Here is a 21,181-nt window from a genome sequence, read left to right on the forward strand (position 1 = left end):
TAGGCTTCAGAACAAATGTGTGTTCTGGGGTAGACTCATCCCATGCTTCCAGTATCCCTCATTTTCTACACTGATGCAGGAATGGCTGCCTTATCTTTTCACTGGGCCTTCTCTCTACACTCTCCAAGAAAAGAACTTGGACATCACATCCGTCCTCAGCAGACTGATGAAGAAGGGAATGCTTATCTTTTCTCCCCGAGCCCTAATGGCACCTTCAGCCATCCCCGACCCTGCTCTTGCTCTTATGTTCTAAGCATCTATCTGTTCTTATGTTCCCACTTAGATGCTTCTCATCCCAGCTGAAGGCATGCCCCTAAGAGGAATTCAAATTTTCCTGGGAGCCTTAGAGGATTCAAAAGTTAAGCCAGCTTGACAAAAACCCAACACAAATTAGCTTAAGCAAAAAAAGAATTTATCAGTTCACCTAACGAAGATTCAGAGCTGGTTGGATCTAGGGGCTCAAATGACATTATCTGGGCTCTCTTTTTCCCTATCATTGGCTCTTTCCTGCTGAGTGTTGGTGTCATTGTTTTTAACTGTGGATGGGATTCCTCCATAAGGTCAGGTCAATACCAGGCTTACATGGTCCCTGTTTGACAACTCCATTAGAAAAAGAAGGTTTCTTTTCCCATTACTAAGTAAGATTCTGGTTGGCCTTGCCAATTAGCCCACGTGCCCAGCCCTGAACCCACCACTGTATCTAGAGGGGGGACTTGGGTTGGCCAGGTCTAGGTCTAGGTCAAGTGTCCAGGTTAATGTCTGTGTGTTAGAGGATGGGCAAGTTCTGGTTCCAGAAAAGAAAAAGAATGAGGTTGGGGAGAGGCAAAGTAATAAGTACTACAGTCTACCATAATGGTGTCTGCCATCTTGTGGCACACAGTAAGAGAAAGATTTAGGGTAGGTGTTCCTTCCCACTTACTCCACTAACACATTGGGCAGATCGTAACTCTTCAGTGGGTTGCCAGGAGCTTGGGATTATCCAACTGCCCTACTTTCTTCTCCAGCTCAGGCAAGCCCCCCCATCTCACCCCCTCTTGCAGGGAAAAGCTCTTTATAGGCTTCTTCTATCCATCAGTGCTCTTAAAACTTCTTGGGGCCACTTCCTAATGCTCCCTCCCCCAGCCAGTGCCTGGCTGAAACTCTAGCCTTCCTGTCTATATGGCAGTCAGCCAAAACTTCTGGACTCTTTCCAGACAACACCCCCATTGTGCAATGAGGTCACCAGAGCCTGCTGAGTCAGGCTGGGACTGAGCCCAAACCCAGCCCTGGCTTTAGGAGGACAGGGACTTTTCTATCTCCTTGTGAGGGTTAGCTTTGGAGCTACATTACCCTCATGGTCATCTTTAAGAATTCCTTCCTCTACCTCCCAGAAAATGAAGTTCAAATCATGAACTTGTCCTTTGTAAACAAATCCCTCAGCCATTAGGTCAATATAATCTTACATTATCTGAGTTGGAAGGGAATGTAATGGACAAGTGGACAAGTTATTTAATCCAACCACTGAACTAATGTTTGAATCTCCCTACAATGTCCTAAGAAGTGGCCATCCTTCCCGAGTTGGACCACTTTTAGGAAGTCCTCATTATCAGGAAACTCTGTCAGCAACTGTTCCTCTCTTCTCTTTCCATTCTCCATGGACCCTGGAAGGAACCCCTACTTCTAGACCCTCACTTTAGAGGTCTGGGTATCAGTCCTCAAGGCAGCTTCTTCATATGGTCTGAATATCTGCTTTTTGATTTTGTGAGCTCTGAGACATTGCAAAAGTTCCCTGGTCCCCACATGGTCAGGGGCTATGCTGTAGGAGGTGGTACAAAGCTCTATGGGAGTCTGTGGAAAATTGTCCAAATACTCTTGTCCTCCCTTCTCAAGTGTTGGGATTGACTGGATCGAGCTGTTTCTTTGCTTTAGGGGAGTTATTGCTAGGGTTACTGTGCCTAACACTCCTGGTCCCCCAACCTACAGATTGTCACTGTTGGGCCCTCTACCTACAGAATGCGGCAGTGAATGGTCTTTTAAAATTAGGTGCACAGCTCATAGCAGCACTCTTCTGCCTAGGGGAGGGTAGAGTCACAATAAGATTCAGCATGAAGTGCCCAGAGTCCTCACCTTTGTTTACTGTGGGGAAAAGATTTGGGGTGAGAAAGATAAAAGAGTCCATTTGCCTCCCAAATAGTGTCTCTTAACTGGAAGAACCTTTATTCAATACACTCTACTCTTTCCCTCAACCTGCAGACTTAGTGGACCTTAGAAGAGCCCCCTGGTATATTGTCAGATGCTTCCTGAAGGCAATCCATGTCCTAGCTCTCAAGGAGTTTACATCCTTATAGGAGGAAAGGGCAAAAATGTACAATTCTCCATAACTGTGACCTGGGAAACAGACTTTGGGAAAGTAGAGAGGGCAGAGTCAAAAATTATGTAGGATGGATGGGTTGGGAAATAGGAAGACTTGTTCAGGACAAGTTACCTGAAACAATTCTGCCATTCTGAATTTCTCTCTTATTTTTTTGTACCAACTACTGCCTTCTTGTGGCCTTGTCTAACGGATCACACTTCCAGCTTTCTGCAGATGCTCAGTTACTGTATGCATTTTATTGAAACACCCTCTGAAATCAAGTATGCACTTCCCAGGTGTGAGAGAAGACAATGTGGTGCTTCACAAACAGGATGACTTTAGAGTTAAATAGATGTGCATTTAATTTGGGTTCTACACTTACTTATATGTGTGACCTTGATCAAGCCTCTTAACTTTTGAACCTCAGTTTTCCCATTTTTAAATAGAAGGGTAATGTTTACCTTGAAACTTCCACACCGTGTTCTCTCTCACCCCCAAGTTTGCACACGCTGTGCCTTTTGCTTTATTTTCTCCCCCACTCTTTGCTGAGGTAATATCTCATTCTTCAGGTCTCAGCTTAGATGCCCCGCTCCTCAGTACCCTCATCCTCAAAGATCAGGTTGACTATTTTCTCTATGTGCTCATTTATTCCATTGTATTTGACCATATCTCAACACTTACACACCCTGAACTGAAGGTTTTTCTTGCCCTCCTCCCCCACTCTGAGGAGCTGGAAACTCCGTGAGGTCAGGAACTATGGTTTGTTAACACTCACATCCCATCTTTGTCCTGTTCCATTCACTTTTGATCTAAAGAAAGTCAGGAAAAGTGAGCCACATTAGGTAAGGAGTTCACAATTCTGAAAGTCTGAAGAAAATGTCAACAGCTCACTGAATGCTTATTAGCTGAGTGCTCTGCAACAATTCAGCTCATCAAATTGCCATCTCCACCCCAGTACTGTGTTAGGCACTAGGCGATGATCTCCTTTTGGTACAGAAATCGAGTGATGTGTCTTCTGAACTGATTTTAAAACCCAGTAGTTTCCAACTTCATGAGATTTACAGCCAGTTTTGTATATGTGAAACTACCCAAATCACCAAGAGAATTAGTTTTCTCAGAGAATTCTCATCAGTAATAGCAATTTCCACAGTTTGTTTGGCACCCGTAGTTGTAAATAATTTATTTTAAAAACTCAGCTGCATATAAATTTATTACAACAATCTAGACACTTTATCATAAACAAAAATAATGATAGCTATGGTTCTTTCTTCTATTTATTTCAGATGCTGTCACTTCTGAAGTGCACATTCATTGTATATAGAGGTTAATAGCATAAGTTCCATGGTCAGATGGCCTGTATTCAAACCCACCTCTGCTATTCACTAACTGTGTGATCTTTGGCAGATCATTATATCCCTCTGTGCCTCAGTTTCCTGGTCTATAAAGGTGTAATAGTAGCATCTGCATTATAGGGTTATTATACATATTAAATGAGCTGATACATGTAAGGGCTTATAACAGTGCCCAACACCTGCTAAATACTCTATAAATGCTAGCTATTATTATTTGCTAGGTATAAATTAAACATCAGAAAAGTGTTTTGGTAGGATTATCTTTAAACTCCCTGCCAATTCTACAGTTCTGTGTCTCTATACCATTCCAATCCCTCAGCATTTCTATTCAGTAGGGAGGGGGCAGCATTATCCACATTTTACAAATAGTGAAATTGAGCCATAAAGAAGGAAAATGTCCAGTAAGCGAGTGGTAGTCTGAAACTGGAACACAACTTTGTAGATGTAAGTACTAGGACTTTTTTCAGGAGGTTCTGAGACTATACACTTAAAAAACAGTGTAGGACATCCCTTAGGAGCCTCTGAGAAGTGACCCCCTTGATGGCTTTTCTCTGCCACAGTTCTCTACAGACACTCAAAGAGGTCGCTTCTCTATTCATCTCTGAGGTGATCTCAGGCTGAGGCTTCCCATATATTTTTCTTACCAGCTTTCAAAAGAGCCATATTAGGTCATCAAATGAGGTGGTGACTAGATACTTCCTCTTTGTTTCCCTACATTTGTTGCCTCTTTCAGCACTCCAATTCTGAGTTGTCCTAAGTATTGACATAGTTCACCTGGCTGCAGACCCTGACTCTTCATAGGGTGTCATTCTGCTGAGTCAGGACCTGAAAGCACTTGAGACCCCCCACAACTCATCTTTCAAAAAACATTCTCTCCCCAACCACTTCCCACACCCCATTCCACCCTTTACTTCTGCAATTGTGGACAAAGAATCTGCAAAAGCTCCTGTCTTCTCCCTCTTCCTCTGCCTCCCTCTCTCTTCCTATCTGGGTTGGCCAGAAGGAAGGCTCTGGCTATACAGGACCCTATCTGTGCAGAAGCAGCCCCCAGGAGTTTGTGAGTACTGAGATTGCTCCTGTGTCTGAATCTGAACTGTTTAAAAGGACTCAGGATGCTTTTCTTTTCTGTCCACTAGGGGGCTGCTTGTAGGGGGATGGAAAAAAACGAAGGTTTTAAAAAAAATATATCATGCTGCTGAAATTTCAGCAAGAGGGGAAAAGAGAGAGCGCGTGAGAGAGAGACAGCAAAGCAGTCCCAGGCTTCCTTGTCTCTCACGTCAGAGGCAGGAACCTACTGTGCTAAGGCTGTTGGCTCAACACGCAGAGACCGAGAAAGGCACAGACACAGAGAACGAGAGAAGAGGGGTCCCCCCTGACCCAAGGAATTACCACCAGTGGAGTAAAGCCACCTGACTTTGTTGCCTCCTCTTTCTCCTTCCACTCTAGCCCTGTCAGCTTGGGTTTCATTTCTTTCGTGGAGCCTCCTCTCTTCCTCCCAGAAAAGGAGGAAAGGAAGAAAAGGGAGAGAGGTGGGTTCTCTAGGTGAGCGCATCAGCTGGTTCCAGTCCGCACAGACAAGAATTCTCTTCGCAGGAAGCTCCTCTCGCTCCCCTGCCGCCCACCCTCACCCGGGTAAGTCCAGCGCACTAAGCTCCTTCGATTTCCTTGCTGGCGTGATTTCAGCACCACGGAGAGCTATAGAGCTATGAGATGCATTTTTTTTTGGTTCCCGTGTGTCTCTGTGTGTTCCTACAAGGCGCTTGGCACTAAGGTTACATCTATCTTTCTGCTTTCCAGTCGAGCCGGGTTCTGCGTAGAGAAAAGAAAGGCGCAAAACTGTCTACCGAATTAAAGGGGGATGTGGACTCTGGCCTTCGGGTGTGTGTGTGTGTGTGTGTGTGTGTGTGTGTGTGTGTGCGCGCTGTTGCATAAGATAGGTGAGGTCTGAGGTAAATTGCTAGTGGGTTTCTGTGTGTCTCCGTGTAGGGCTGTTCTTTTTCCATGTAGATAAGAGGGAGGGTTTGGGGAATTAGCCATGCACCTTCTTTAACTCTTTCTGGACAAACCGTGGAGGGAAAGTATTGCAAAGGAAGCCTGAGGGGGTTGGGAAAAGTTAGGCTCCTCTGTAAGAGCTTGGAAGAGGTGGCTTTTTAAATGTCAATTTCCCCAGGATCTCTGGGTTCTTGCTGTGGAGAAAGCCCAGTCTGACCTTTTACTTTCTCTCCTGGTGTGAATCTGTGGCAAGTGGGCAGGTTCAACAGGTAAGCAGCAGGTTGGGGGTGGTTTGGGGGGCTGAGATCCCCCTGACTTCATGGTGGTAGGAAAGCATCAGTGTCTTGAGCTTTACAGAGGTTGCCCAATGTGGATTATACTACATTTACAAGAGGGCAGGATGTGATCTCCACTTTTTTTTTTTTTTTTTGGTCATTTTTGACTATGTGTGGTTGGAAAGAGGACAAAGTCTGTTCTTCTTTGTTTTCTGCCAGTGAAAGACAGCTCAGGAGAAAGGCTTGTCTCCTTATGTCTGGGGAAGCAGAAATGAACCTAGACCGGTCCTGACTCAAAAAGGTTTGAGGTAGTGCTATGTTCTCCAACACTGAGAGGTTCCACTGATGGACTCATCATTGCTTTAACTTCATTGTCACTTTTTTTTTTTTTTTTGGAAAGGTACTGCTCTGTCTCTTCTGCTTCCTGCCCCTCAGAAATACGTCCAATCAATTCTCCGCAACTGCCTTTGTTTTTCTTTGGCAACACTATCTGCCTGTACCCTCCTGCCCTTCAGTCTCGCTCACAGCTGCTTGGGTGGGTTCATTCAACAAGTGGTATATTGGGGACTTCCTTCAATCATCCATGTTTCCATGAAGCCTGCATTCCAAGGGGAATTTTAAAGAGATGGAGCTTCTGATAAGAGCAAACCTTACCTTGAACTGGACCCTAATTATTTAAACTTCTGCTCACTTTCTTCAAGAGGAGAGTCAGAATGGGTGGTTTCATTCCTTCCAACCCCCAGTGAACTCTAAGGTGGTGACTCTGAGTTTTTCTTTTAATTCAGCATTCTGGGCCGCTCCTCCAAACTGAACAAAATACTCTCTGTCTCTGGTTGGGGGCCTTCTGGGTGAGAGTCATAGTCCTGAGTGAAATGTCACCATTGTTTTTTTTTGGGGGGGGGAACTATGCTTGCCATTGAATCCAGAAACCCTGACATCTCCCTAGAATGGCAGGAAGTGGAATGCAGTGAACAAAATAGTGAAATCAGAGGTTTAAGTAGGGAAAATAGATTGAAATAGACAAAGCAGAGCATCAGAAACCAACACCAACTCACTGAAATTTCAACTCTCCAAACTCCTCCCATCCTTGAAATCTTCCAGTTTGAACAAGAAAGTAGATAGATATCTGCATGACATATCCCTGAAGGTTTAAAAGAAATTCATGCCCTTGCAGTGGACCCTATCCAAAGCCACCATTTATTACTGAAGTCACCATACGTAGTGGTCATTATCTTATTAATGCCCTTAAATTCTCTCTGAAAGAAGTGCTCAGTGTCATTACTGGGCCCATTTAATAAATGGGGAGACATAGGCATTTAAAGTGCTAGGCTAGAGGGTAGCAAAAGTGGAAAGGAAATAGAACTTCTGGTCTCCTAATATTTCATCACCTGTGAAATGCAGAAATGCTCATGTGAGGGAGAGCAGGGATGTATTTTTCCCCAGTGGACAGATTTGCAACCGAGACCTTTTATTGAACTCAGTGTAGAGCAGTGGCTTCTCCCTGGTGAAGAATGAGAATCAAGAGAATCTCAAGGTGTTTCTGGCCTTAGATTCTCAACCAAGAAGATGGTTGGGAGCCAGCTGAAGAGCTCTTTGGACATACTGTAAAAAAGAGAACTCCCAGCTCATGACCTCTAAACTGGACTGAGGTCATGCACCTGATTGCCACACTCCCTTTGCCCTAGAAATCCCAGTTAAAGTCATCTTTCCAGGGCACATTGCCATGGATATTTTGGTTTTAGGTATTTGATGACTTTTCTCTCCTTGGAGCCTTCTCTGGGAGCAGCTACATTGAGTACTCTGTGGCTCAGAATATGAGGAGGATGACTAGGGAAAGGGGGAGGGCTACGTTCTGAGCACCTACAGAAACCCTAAGAGAGGAGTGGGAGACTGGACACAAGCCCACCCCACATACAAAACCTCTGCTCCCTTGGCAGCCCTAGCCTTCACATCTGGCCAGCATTTTTGAGAGAAAGCCACTTTATTCTCATAGCTAGCCCTCACTCATGAAACAGGGGAGACTCAGCTGGGTTGCCTCTGAGATCTAGGGGAGATGAGAGATGTCAAGAAAGGTGGAAGGAAAAAAAAGGTTGGCATCCTGCCCTATTCTCCACAACTCTTTAGCCTGGAGAGTGCCACTGTTACATTTTTTTTTTAATTTAGGTATCGTTTGCATATAATGTACTGATCTTAACTATTCATATTAGTAAGTTTTGACAATTACATACACCCATTTAGCCACTACCCCAAACACAATATACAAGATTTCCCTTCTTCTTCTTTCTGATCAATCTTTCCCTCCCCTAATCTCATCACCTTCCGACTTCTCTCACCATGGCTTTCACTGTTACTTTTTGCAGTGGAAATATATTGCTTAATGTGTTATTTAATAGATGTGTCATGTAGACCATAGTAGACTTTTAACAGAACATTTAAGAGGTCTGAGGCTATTGTTACTGGGTGGCTGAGAGAGTGGGGGAGGGGTGTATTCCTCATCCAAGTTTATGGTCATGGTGTTGGGAAGTCACATGGTCATTTCAAGTGTGTGAGTGAGTGTGTGTGTGTGTGTGTGTGTGTGTGTGTGTGTGTGTGCAAGCCACAATCAAATCCAAATAGGAAATGGGGAAGCCCTTGCAGGTCTCTACCTCTGAGCTGACCTGTTATTTGATGGTACAGAGCATGGAGATGATGTTGAAATTTCTATTAAAAACTTGGAATTGAGCATTCAGGTGGCTGGTCATGAGTCATCTCATCTGGGCTCTGGGAGGGTGAGGTGAGGAAAGAGTACCTGTGTGAACTTACTAGGGAAAGAGATAAGGAAAGGTCACTGTGATAGTGCTAATGCCATGAAATTCATCTCCATCTACAAAGGTCTTGGCTGAGGAGATTGCTGTTCCTCTTTATTCAAAAGTGGCTTTAGAACCAGAAGACTCTGGGGCAAATCATGTACCATGATACCCTTATAGCTTCATCCAGGGATGTCAATTCCACTCCCATTCCTGGTTTTTTTCTTAGCAGTTTTTTTAAAAAAAGATTTTATTTATTTATTTCAGAGAGAGAGAGAACAAGCATGAGCAGGGGGAAGGGCAGAGGGAGAAGCAGACTCTCTGCTGAGCAAGGAGCCTGACTGGAGCTCCATCCCAAGACCTTGGGATCACAACCTTAGCTGAAGGCAGATGCTTAACCCACTGAGCCACCCAGGTGCCCCTCCCATCCCTGGTTGTAGGCCAGGTTGAAGAGTCTCTTCTATTATACCATGAAGAAGCAAAGAATTTATCAGAAGATTTTGATGATTTTGGTAGGGAAAAAATACATGCACACACACACACACACACACACACACACACACACACACCCACACCCTACATAATTAGTCTTGTCACCTTGCCTGTTCAATTTTCTCCCATTCTGTATCTGTAGATGTTCAGGGAATGTTGGATAGAGATGAGGCATTTTGTGCACAATTTGAGTATAAGGTCCTCAACTAACAGATTAGAATTTTTGGCAGTAGATCAGGGACTTTAGCAGGCCTCAAAATTTGTCTAAGTAGGTCATAGAGCTGTTTATATGCTTAGTGGGCAAACATATACTTTACCTTCCTTCACTCAAGGACTCTACTGAACACCTTCTTCCCAAGCTCTGCTGCTTTCTGGGATTGCCTATCTCAGAGAATGCATCCAGTCAGCTCATTTATGGGAAATCTCCTTCCTGAGTTGGCTCTCCTAGCTAGGATCCCACAGAGTGGAGTGTAGGGTACTAAGCCACTGAGCCATGGCAAGTTAGAAGAGAGTCACAGTGAGGATTTCTTGTTTATGTATGTATGTATGTATGTATGTATGTATGTATGTATTTATTTATTTATTTTTGATGTAGTGTTCCATGATTCATTGTTTGCGTATAACACCCAGCGCTTCATTCAATACGTGCCTTCTTTAATACCCATCAGCAGGCTAACCCATCCCCCCACCCCTCTCCCCTCTAGAATCCTCAGTTTGTTTCTCAGAGTCCATAGTCTCTCATGGTTCATCTCACCCTCCAATTTCACCCCCCCTTCATTTTTCCCTTCCTACTAGCTTCTTCTTCTTTTTAAAAAAATATATAATGTATTATTTGTTTCAGAGGTACAGGTCTGTGATTCATCAGTCTTACACAATTCACAGTGCTCACCATAGCACATACCTTCCCCAATGTCTATCACCCAGCCACCCCATCCCTCCCACCCTCCACCACTCCAGCAACCCTCAGTTTGTTTCCTGAGATTAAGAATTCCTCATATCAGTGAGATCATATGATACATGTCTTTCTCTGATTGACTTATTTCGCTTAATAATACCCTCTAGTTCCATCCATGTCATTGCAAATGGCAAGATTTCAACTTTTTGATGGCTGCATAACATTCCATATTCCATAATATTCCATATATATACCACATCTTCTTTATCCATTCATCTGTTGATGGACATCTTGGTTCTTTCCATAGTTTGGCTATTGTGGACATTGCTGCTATAAACATTGGGGTGCACATACCCCCTCAGATCACTATATTTGTATCTTTGGGGTAAATACCAAGTAGTGCAATTGCTGGGTTGTACAGTAGCTTTATTTTCAACTTTTTGAGGAAGCTTCATACTGTTTTCCAGAGTGGCTGTACCAGTTTGCATTCCCACCAACAGTGTAGGAGGGTTCCCCTTTCTCCGCATCCTCGCCAACATCTGTTGTTTCCATGGTGAGGATTTCTTAATGTCTAGGTAGAAGTTGTGCAGAAATCCAAAATTTGAATGATTTCCACAAAACCAATTTCAGTAGATGAGTTGGGAGAAGTGTAGAGACACACATTTGCCTTGTTAACTCTAGACTGTGTTAAAAAAGGTCGGATGAGATTCCCCACCTAAATCGAGTTTCATCTTAAGAACAAGTTCAGTGGGAAGGGGAAATTGGAATAGGTTTTTAAAAGCTATTTCCAACGGTATATACGAATCACTACATCTTTACCTTGAAATATGACTTTGGACTAGACCTGTATTGATCTATTTAGAACACAGCAAGTAACCAGTATGTCAGTTGGCAAAGGGAGTTTAAACAGCCTTACCCTCTTCTTTTTTCCTTTTTTGCTTCCTTGTGATAAAGTATACATGATATAAAACTTACCAATTTAGTCTTTTTTGAGTGTAGAGTTCAGTAGCATTAAGTACATTTACATCGTTGTGCATAATGCTGATGCATAAGCTGGAAAGGACCCAGAAATGTGTCCACAAAGGTGAGGGCTATGTCTCCCCCTATCTCCCAGTATCTCTCTGGGGTAAGACATCACTACCATCCATCTCCAGAATGTTTCCATCTTCCCCAACTGAAACTATATACCCATTGAACAATTATTCTCCTTCATGCCTCCCTTCCCCCCAGCCCCTGGCAACCACCACTCTATTTCTGTCTTCATGAATCAGACATGGTACCTCCTATAAGTGTAATTATACCATATTTGTCCTTATGTAATTGGCTTATAACACTTAGCATGATGTCTTCAACGTCCATTTATATTGTAGCATGTGTCAGGACTCCATTCCTTTTTAAGGCTGAATAACATTCCATCATGTGTATGTACTATGTTTTGTTTATCCATTCAACCACTGATGTACATTTGGGTTGCTTCCTCCTCTGCTTCTTTAATTCTGGTCAATTGCCTCTGCTTTACTCTCCAATAAATTGGGAAACGGAAACTGTCCGGTCATAGCTCTTACTGGGGTTGAAATTCTTCCCTTTCTCCTATGAGAACCACACAGGTGGTTTCCTAGAGGCAAATCAAGGAGGATAAGTAGGGTGTTGGTGCGTTCCCCCCAGCCACTACCCTTTTCAGTTGGATCTGATTCCTGTATTCTGGTCCTCACTGGTAAGTGTGCAACAGATGCAGTTCAAGTAGACTGGGATACTAAACTCTCCTCTATTCCTCCAATAAAGGGTGCCAGTCTTACCTCAGGGAGATACTGGGAGATAAGGGGAGACATATCCCTCAACTTTATGGGCACATTTCTTGGTCTTTCCCAGTTTATGCATTATAAGGTGAGACTCCATGATGGGAGAAGGAGTTCTGGGGTCAGGGACAAATAAGCCAGTAGACTCATTACAGTTTTTTGAAGATCTTATCTCTGATCTCCTAAGGTACCTATGCCCTGAGAGCAGGGCACTTCCACGATCACCCCCACTTGGTTTTTATAATAACATCTTATGCTTATGCAATAAAACGTTATTACCAGGATTCTTGAGGAGTTCATGGTTCTTTTAATCTGGATGTGTCTTTATCGTATCATATGGTATAAAAGAGACAAAGAAGGAAAAGCCTAGAACATTGATTCCAGGACAGTATCAACCCAGAATGGCTAATATTTGACAACAGCTTAGCAATGTTTCTGGGCTAGAATTTGGTCTTTGATTTTAGTTCCCCTAAAAATTCACACTTCTGGGCCCTGGCAATTTGGATCTTTCTATTGCTTAATGATAACACCAGCCAACATGGAATGAGTGCTTTCTATGAGTTTCTGCCAAGTGCATGGCACAGAGAAGACCCTTAATAAATGTTTGCTGTTATTACTAACAACAAACACTTTAAACGCTTTATATCATTTAGTGGCTAAAACACTGTGACATATGCCATTATCCCCATTTTACAGGTGAGAAAACTGAGGCATGGTGACTTGTTCAACTTTTACGGCTAGGTAGTGATAGGGCTGGTTCAAAGTCTGTGCTTTAACCACTTTCTTTTGTTGCCTTTATCATTCCTTTGGCAATTAAAGATGGCTTCGTTGTGATTCCTCTTAAACATCCTTAGAGGAATTTTACATCTTGCATTATTGCTAACCTTTTTTTTTTTTTTAATACACGGTGTAGTTTTGATGAGGTAAGAACAGGGCTATTCCCATATGCTTCTCCCCCTATTGCTGATCTTTATATGTAAATAATCTAGGTGCCTCTCCACTTAGGTGATTCTATTAGGGCTGAAAGAGCCCAGCATAGGGCCTAGCATACAACAAAGCTTAATAAAAACTTTCTCATTTGCTATTAGTTCTGCGCAACCTAAGTCTAGGAATTCCTACAATTGTTTCCCTAGTTAAATAACAACAGCAACAACAACACGAGTTACTATTTATGGAATGTTCACAATGGACCAGGCACTCTACCAGGCGGTAAAATACAGTGTCTCACTTGATTCTCACAATTATGGGAAAAAATAGCTCTCATTTAACAGAGGTCACCATGTGAAGGGCTCTGTGCTAGTTGCTGTATGTATCTTCTCCTATTTAATCTTCACAACAACTCAGGGGGAAGGTGGGCAAGGAAAACCTCCTCCAGCCAAATGAGAAAGGGAGACCCTGGTCTTTGCCCAACTTGACTTGTAATAGAAGACAGAACACAGAGATGGAGGGCAACAAATCTAAATTCAGAGAGGCTGAATAGCTTGCCTGAGGACACACAGCTAGATGGTGGCAGGACTGGTTTTGAACCCAATCTTTTTGAAACAGAGCCCAAGTCCTTCCATTGTTCTCTGCAGCTTTGGTTTTGGCCATATTCTCCTCCTCTGGGCCACAGTCGCTACAAGAAGAAAGACCTGGGGAGTTAATGACCAGGAAACTTGGCTTCAAATTCCAGTTCCGCCATGCCTGACCTTGCGCCCTTGGGCCAGTACTTAACCCATCTTAATCTGAGGTCCCTCATCAGGAGCCTCTCTACTATCCTTTCCACCCCAAAAAGCCTATAGAATTCATCAGATCTTCGTTAAGGAGTTCTTATGAAAATTAAATGGCACAGAAGTACAGTGTCTAGGACAGTGCCTGGCATGGAGCATGAATGGTTGAGCCACTTGCAAATTCTTGAGGCCTGGGGCCTGGGTGCAGCCTGGGGTACTTGTGTTTTAACAAGCTAACAATCATCTGGGCTGAACTGGATTTTACATTCTCCTCAAATGCTAATGATCTGGGCTGGCCCATGTTTTATATCACCTTGATTTTAAGAGCATGTGTTGGCTATATTTTCTTCTCCCCCTTCAGCACCAAGAACTCGGCAGGCTGATATTTAAAAATATCTGAAAGATGCCTTTTGCCAATTAATTACCTGGAAATTGTACTGGATTAAAATTAATTTGGGCCTTAAGGAGACACTGGATTTTTGAGCCCCATTCCTCACTCAGCTGGGGACCACGAACCTTTGGATTCCTTTCCTCTTGCCTTTCCCTCCCTCCAGATTCTTCTGCCATTCTGAGTTTTCTTTATGAAACATTTTCCCTTCCCTTATAATTCTGTTTTCCATAAGAAGAACATCTAACAGCCACCTCCTGGCTGGGCTAGAGTAATTGTTTGAATTTTTTGACGGTGTGCAATTTCAAAGGCTTGAGTTTATATAGATTACCTTCAATTTATCTCTGCAAGTGCATCGGGAGAGAAGCTGCTGCCTGCTTTGTGAAGTATTGTAAACCCCGTGGCCACTGCTCACCGGCATCTGCATGGATGGTCTGTTTGTCTAAATGGATTTCTGTAAAACAGATACCTTAATAAACCCTGTTTTGCCAGCCTATCCAGCCTCTACCCAGGTCGGCAGTGGGGCCCTGGCCAAGGGACAGGTGTGGGGAGGAAATCGGCCCACAGCCCCATGCCCTTTCACCTGGCCAGCTGTGAGTGGGGAGGTATGTGCAGATGGGGAGAGGGCAGCACCAGGCCCAGGAACCCTGCCAGCGGAAGGGGGGAGGCCTGGAATACCAGATGAGAGCCCTCCTGCACATAGTCATGTCGGAAAGGGCAGGGGCCATGCAGGCTATAAAGGGGCTGTCTCCCTCACGGTGACCTAGTCTGTGCCACGGGGAGCTAGAACTTATAAATCCAGCCATAAAGCCTCCCGTTCAAAGCTGTATATATTTATAGAGATATAAATGAAGTTTAATGCCAGTGAAACTCACTATAAAAGCAAAAGACTTCATCTGTATCTATACTTCAGGAGCAGAGCAGTTCAGGGCTTGCAGCCTTTTGCCCCCTGAGAGCTGCGGTGTGCTCACATCCGCTCGCTCCCAGGTGGCCCGGCTGCAGGGCCAGCGGCAGGGTGGGAGAAGCAGGTCTTCTGCGCACCTGCACCTGCAAGCGAGGCCCCCAGCAACTGCGCATTCCCCTTATCTTTGAGGGCTGTTTAAAGGCAGTGAGAAAAAAGGGAAAAGGGAAAAAGCACTGCCAAAATCAAGTGCCTTCAAACAGTCAGGAGTCTGGTTTTTAAATAAAACAATTTGAGGAAGTTTGGCTTCTCATCCACCTCGGAAGCTGCCAGATTTATGCTCCTAGGAGCTCCAGGTGGGATACAGCGATGAGACTGCAAAGCCTGCGCTGACCTGCCTGTCTTGCGTCCCATCACTGCCCACATGGGGCTGGCAAAAATGTTAGGTGAGACCCAGACAAACAAGCATTTGAATCCTGGCTCTGCCACTTACTGGCTGTGTGACCTTGGGGAAGTCACTTGACTTCTCTGAGCCTTACTTTCCTTGACCATGAAATGCAGTAAACAGTTCCTACTTCTCAGAATCGCTGCGTGGGTTAAATGAGATATCATTTTGTATATGAAGGCTCATAATAGCCATTAGCACACACAGGGTCTTCAGTCCATACAGTTCTCCCTCGATGGAAGTGTCTATGGAAGAAAAGGTGCATTTTGAGGGTAGAGGTCAGGGTCACATGGCTACTTTGATTTATAGTCTCCCCAGGGGTGTGGCCTGAGCCTGGTTGCAGGAACAAGTACATTGGGAAGACCAGCAGTGACTTGCACCCTCCCCTTTTTTCATTTTGCTACCAGCTCTTCTCATCTCAGTCTTACACAGGCCTCTGGGCCAGAGCGCCCATAGCAGACACTCAGGGGAAGATTGACTGATGATTGCCCCTGTAGTGGAACCTGTCTGAGTTCCTATAACTGGCTCCTGGAAAATCTCAGAGGCAGGAATGCTGCTCACTTGGGGGACAGTTCCCTGGGGAGTATCTTTGGGTTCCTACGGGTGCCTTTCAAGACTTAACCCTCAAGAGGTCAGCAAATCATGCCAAAGGCATAGGTTTCATTCCTGGGTCAGCCTCCATCCAAGGGAGGAACCAAGTGAAATATTCTGGAGGAGAGGGAAGGGTGTCGTTGATCTGGACCCTGATATGTGCCGAGTGGGCGGGGGGAGGGAGACCGCTATCTGTCAATCTTTTATTAAAAATGGTCTGAGGCACAGTGCAAGAGTTATTAAAATGCAGAGTAAGAGTGCCTTATGCTCCTCCCCCCCCCCCGCCCCTTTTTCATTTGTATTTTATCAGCTTAATTTAGTGAGAATGAAAGATTCAGGCAGCCATCCTTAGAGACTGGGAGGGAAAAAAAAATAAAGCCCCACCAGAGAAGGTCTGGGGTGGCTTCCTTGGCAGCATCCTCCCTCTGACCCCACAAAGGTCCCTCCCCGCTCCCCCAGACCCACTTCTCTGTGGCTGTAGCCCAGGAGACAGTGAATGGTATGGAGCACACTCTCTCTCTCTCTCTTTTCCTGTGTGTCCCTGGAGACCACATTTGACAGGCCAGGGATCCCATCTGACATCCCCAGCTCTGCCCCAGTGGGGAACCTGGGAGGAGACCAGACTCCTGCTCCTTGAAATGTTTGCCCTTTTCCTTTTAAGCTCTTAAGGTCAAATGTTGTGAAAGGGATTATTAGCCCATGGCAAAGGCTGCTAGGAAGGGAAAGAGACTCTTCATTTCTGAAGTTTTCTCCTCACCCCAAAGTTAGACTCAGCAGCTGCCTGAGCAGACCCCTAGAGTGATGAGGTAGGAATTGTGGGGAGTGGTTACCCAAGAGCTGCTTCTAGGATGTTCTGGATTTCCTGGATTGATAAATCACCAGCTGGATCCAAAAATAGCTCCATGCCTATTTTTCAGTAACATAATAATTGCTAACACCTACAGGATTAAAACTATTGCCAGGCAATGATCTTAGTACTCCACACACAAAAACTTAATAAATTTGTACAGTCACTTTTGGAGTGAGGTATGATTATTATCCCCATTTTACAGATGGAAAAACTAAGGCACAGAGAGATTACTTAATTTTCCTGGAGGTTTACAATAAATGGCAGAGCCAGGATTTGAACCCCAGAACTCTTCGCACTTAATTACCATGCTGTCCTGAGCATCACTCAGAAACTGCCCAGGTTCTCTGTTGCCAGAGAGAAAGATGCAAAAAAACTGGAGAATCCTAGTCCTCACAAGCTTGTCTGAATCACAAAGGTTGGTTTAAAAATAAGACCAAAGCAGTCACTATTTCTCTTGGGGGCTCAGTGTTGTCACTTCTTCCACTCCAGCTTCAAGGCAAGTGAGTTTTCTTAAATGCATTTTCCTTCATCCAATCTCACAAGGTGGTGAAGGTGGTGTCAATTCTCATCTATCCACAAAAGCTTCATTCACTTTGTGGTTTATCCACTTTGGGGATTATCTGGACCACAGTTGTAACTACCCATTCACTTGTGCTCTGCCATTGTGCAAGATGAAACTCTTGTAATGGATTCTCAAATGATTGGTCCAGCTGGGAGGAGTATGACAAGCAGATGCCGCAAAGCCCAATTTGTTCCTGTTGAGGTTTCCTGTTCAGCTGTGAGGATGAAAATTGCACACCAGCGGTGGTCAGGACCACTTATGATTGCAGGGGAGACAGGTAGTGTTGGCTGGGGGCATAGGGCAGCTGGAAGTAACCCAGCTGTATCTCTGCTCTGTAGTCAGAGATGGGGATGATGGCAGGATATCAGCCAAAGGAGCAGGTGGGCTGTGCAGTGCTTTAGAGCCTCCCCCAACCCCAAAATGTGCCAGAGAGTGTGGCAGACTGAGCCAAGAGGCAGGTTCATCCTGGAGCAGAAGCACTGAGGACAGAGGAGGTATGGGCACCCCAATGCAGGCTTGGTTAGAGGCTGGTGTTTAGTTCTTGCACAGAGGTTGAGCCAGGAACTTTGGGGTGGGGAAATGCATATCTCAGCTCTGGGTGAGGTGATTCAGGGCTGAGAATCTATCCCAAGCTTGGGCCAACCATCCACAGGCAGGAAGACACAGAGTTAGGGAGAAGGGCTTCCGTTCTGAAGACAGTGGACCTGAGCTTAAATCCTAGCTCTGCCCAGCTCTGCCCTCTTGGTGAGGTCGCTCAATCTCTCAGGGCCTCTACTTCCTTGACTCTAATGTAAGGATGCTAACACCTCTTAGGAATTTCGTGAAAATTGAATAAGGTAGCGTCTATAGCTCTCCTGGCACTTTATAAGTATTCAATAAATGTTGATTACCTTTTCCCAGTAGCAATAACTTCTTAACATTGTTGTGCTTCATAATTTTCATAATATGTTTATATATTATTATATTTGGTCAACCATTTGAGAAGGTAAGCAAAATGACTCTTATTAATTACTCCAATTTTATACATGGGGAAATTACTATAGTTTGAATGACTTGTCCAAGATAGCACAGGTGGTAAGTGACAGAATTGAGATCACATATCTTGAAGCTTTGGATTTAATCATTTTATAGCCCGCTCTGTTGTGCTGTGATTGGGCTGGTAATTGAAATCACAAAGATCAAGAAGATCCTCTGCCCAGATACCCAGAAGAAAAAAATCGTTTCCCGTGGGCTCTACAGCATCTCATGGGAATTGGACAGGGCTTGGGATATCCCTAAAAGACTTTCGCATCAGGCTTTCAAGTCCTTTCATTTCTACAACGTGTTCTGAGATAGCTCCCTCAGTAGATTAATGCTTAATGCTATGACAGCCAAGTTTCCTGTGGGACAGAGAGTCTTGGCTTTCCTGCCTACCCTGCCAGCCATTTTGGGAACCTGAGTCACTCATCACAGCACTACACAGGGACAAGCTCCCACCTTGTTTTAACACTAGCAAAAGAACATAGAACCTGTGTCCACCAGGCAAGTAGCATCAAATGTTACCTCCACAGAGAAGCTTGCCCTAATAATCTTATCTAAAATAGCTCTCCTTGACACCAAAAGCAAAGGCAACAAAAGCAAAAATAAACAAATGGGAATATAAGAAACTGAGAAACTTTGCACAGCAAAGGAAACCATCAACAAAATGAAATGGCAGCCTATGGAGTGGGATAAAATAATTGCAAACCATGTATACAATAAGGGGTTAATATCCAAGATATGCAAGGAACTCATACAACTCAATAGCAAAAAAAAAAAAAAAAATGAAAAAAGAAAAGGAAAGAAAGAAATAATCCAATTAAAAATGGGCAAAGGACCTAAATAGACATTTTTCCAAAGAAGACATACAGATGGCCAACAGACGCATGAAAAGATGCTCAACATCACTCAGCATCAGGGAAATGCAAATCGAAACTATGAGGAGATATTGCCTCATACCTGTTATAATGACTATCATCAAAAAGATAAGAGGTAGCAAGTGTTGATGAGGTTGTGGAGAAAAGGGAGCCCTGTGCACTGTTGGTGGGAATGTAACCTGGTACAGCCACTCTGGAAAACAATATGAAGGTCCCTCAAGGAATTAAAAATAGAATTACCATATGGTCCAGCTATTCCACTTTTGGGTATATATCCAAAGGAAATGAAATCAGTATCTTTTTTTTAAAATTTTTTTATTGTTGTGTTAATCACCATACATCATTAGTTTTTGATGTAGTGTTCCATGATTCATTGTTTGTGCATAACACCCAGTGCTCCACACAGAACGTGTCCTCTTTAATACCCATCACCAGGCTAACCCATCCCCCCAACCCCCTCCCCTCTAGAAACCTCAGTTTGTTTTTCAGAGTCCATTGTCTCTCATAGTTCATCTCCCCCTCCGACTTATTCTTCATTCTTCCCCTCCCGCTATCTTCTTCTTCTTTTTTTTTTCTTAACATATATTGCATTATTTGTTTCAGAAGTACTGATCTGTGATTCAACAGTCTTGCACAATTCACAGCTCTCACTATAGCACATACCCTCCCCAATGTCTGTCACCCAGCCACCCCATCCCTTCCACCCCCCACCACTCCAGCAACCCTCAGTTTGTTTCCCGAGGTTAAAAATTCCTCATATCAGCGAGGTCATATGATACATGTCTTTCTCTGATTGACTTATTTCACTCAGCATAACACCCCTCAGTTCCATCCATGTCGTTGCAAATGGCAAGATCTCATTCCTTTTTATGGCTGCATAATATTCCATTGTGTATATATACCACATCTTCTTTAGCCATTCATCTGTCGATGGACATCTTGGCTCTTTCCACAGTTTTCAAATCAGTATCTTAAAGAGATATCTGCACTCCCATATTCACAGCAGTGTTATTCACAATACCCAAGGTATAGAAATAACCTAAGTGTCTATTGATGGATGGAAGGATAAAGAAGATGTGAAATACACACACATACACACCCCCACAGGAATATTATTCAGCCTTAGAAAAGAAGAAAATCCTGTCATTTGTGACAACATGGATGAACCTGAAGGACATTATGCTAAGTGAAATAAGCCAGACAGAGAAAGAGGAGTAGTGCATGGTATCACTTATTTATGAAATCTTAAAAAAGAAACGTTGAACTCCTAGAAACAGGAAGTAGCAAAGTGTTTGCCAAAGGCTGGGAGGTGGGGGGAAATAGGGAGAGGTTAAAAAAATAAATAAACAAAATAGCTCTCCTTGTCACTCTACCATTTTGTTACTATTTATCACATTTATCACCAACCAACATAATATTTGACTTTTTTCTTGCTGTTGGTCTCCTTCCAATAGAATGCAAACTCTGTGAGAATAAGAACTTTGTCTATTCACATTTGGATTCCTAGCTTGAACCACTGTGTTTAGTAAATTGGTTAAATGAATGAATGAATGGGTCTTCATCCTGTATTCTCTGTTGTTGTTGTTTTTTTAATTTAAAAATGTTTCTTAAAGATTTTATTTATTTACTTGAGAGAGACAGAGAGAGATAGTGAAAGACAGCACGAGCAGGGATGGGGTGGGGAAAGGGAGAAGCAGACTCGTTGCTGAGCAGGAAACACGATTCAGGGCTCCACCCCAGGACCCCAGGACCATGAACTGAGCCAAAGGCAGACACTTAACTGACTGAGCCTCCCGGGCACCCCAGTATTCTCTGTATTCTCTGTTTTAACCTACCCTGACCCAGTCATTTTGTTAATGGCTCCCTGTCTTTGAGGACATCCTAATCTGGTCAGGGTGGAGGGGAAGCCACAAAGATAGT

The 21,181-nt window shown here is 43.8% G+C and overlaps 1 protein-coding gene across 4 annotated transcripts in view; it reads left to right on the forward strand.

The window, feature by feature from the left end:
• Positions 1-4,905: 4,905 nt before the first annotated feature.
• TNR (tenascin R) overlaps positions 4,906-21,181 on the forward strand; it is a 424,235-nt gene continuing 407,959 nt past the window's right edge. For all 4 annotated transcript variants that reach the window (XR_003523289.2, XR_003523290.2, XM_027613061.2 and 1 more), the window contains exon 1: positions 4,906-5,316. The gene's annotated coding sequence lies outside the window, so the exon portion shown is untranslated. The remainder of the gene's footprint in view (positions 5,317-21,181) is intronic.

This window comes from Zalophus californianus, chromosome 10 (genome assembly GCF_009762305.2).
Source record: "Zalophus californianus isolate mZalCal1 chromosome 10, mZalCal1.pri.v2, whole genome shotgun sequence".
NCBI classification, from domain to species: domain Eukaryota; kingdom Metazoa; phylum Chordata; class Mammalia; order Carnivora; family Otariidae; genus Zalophus; species Zalophus californianus.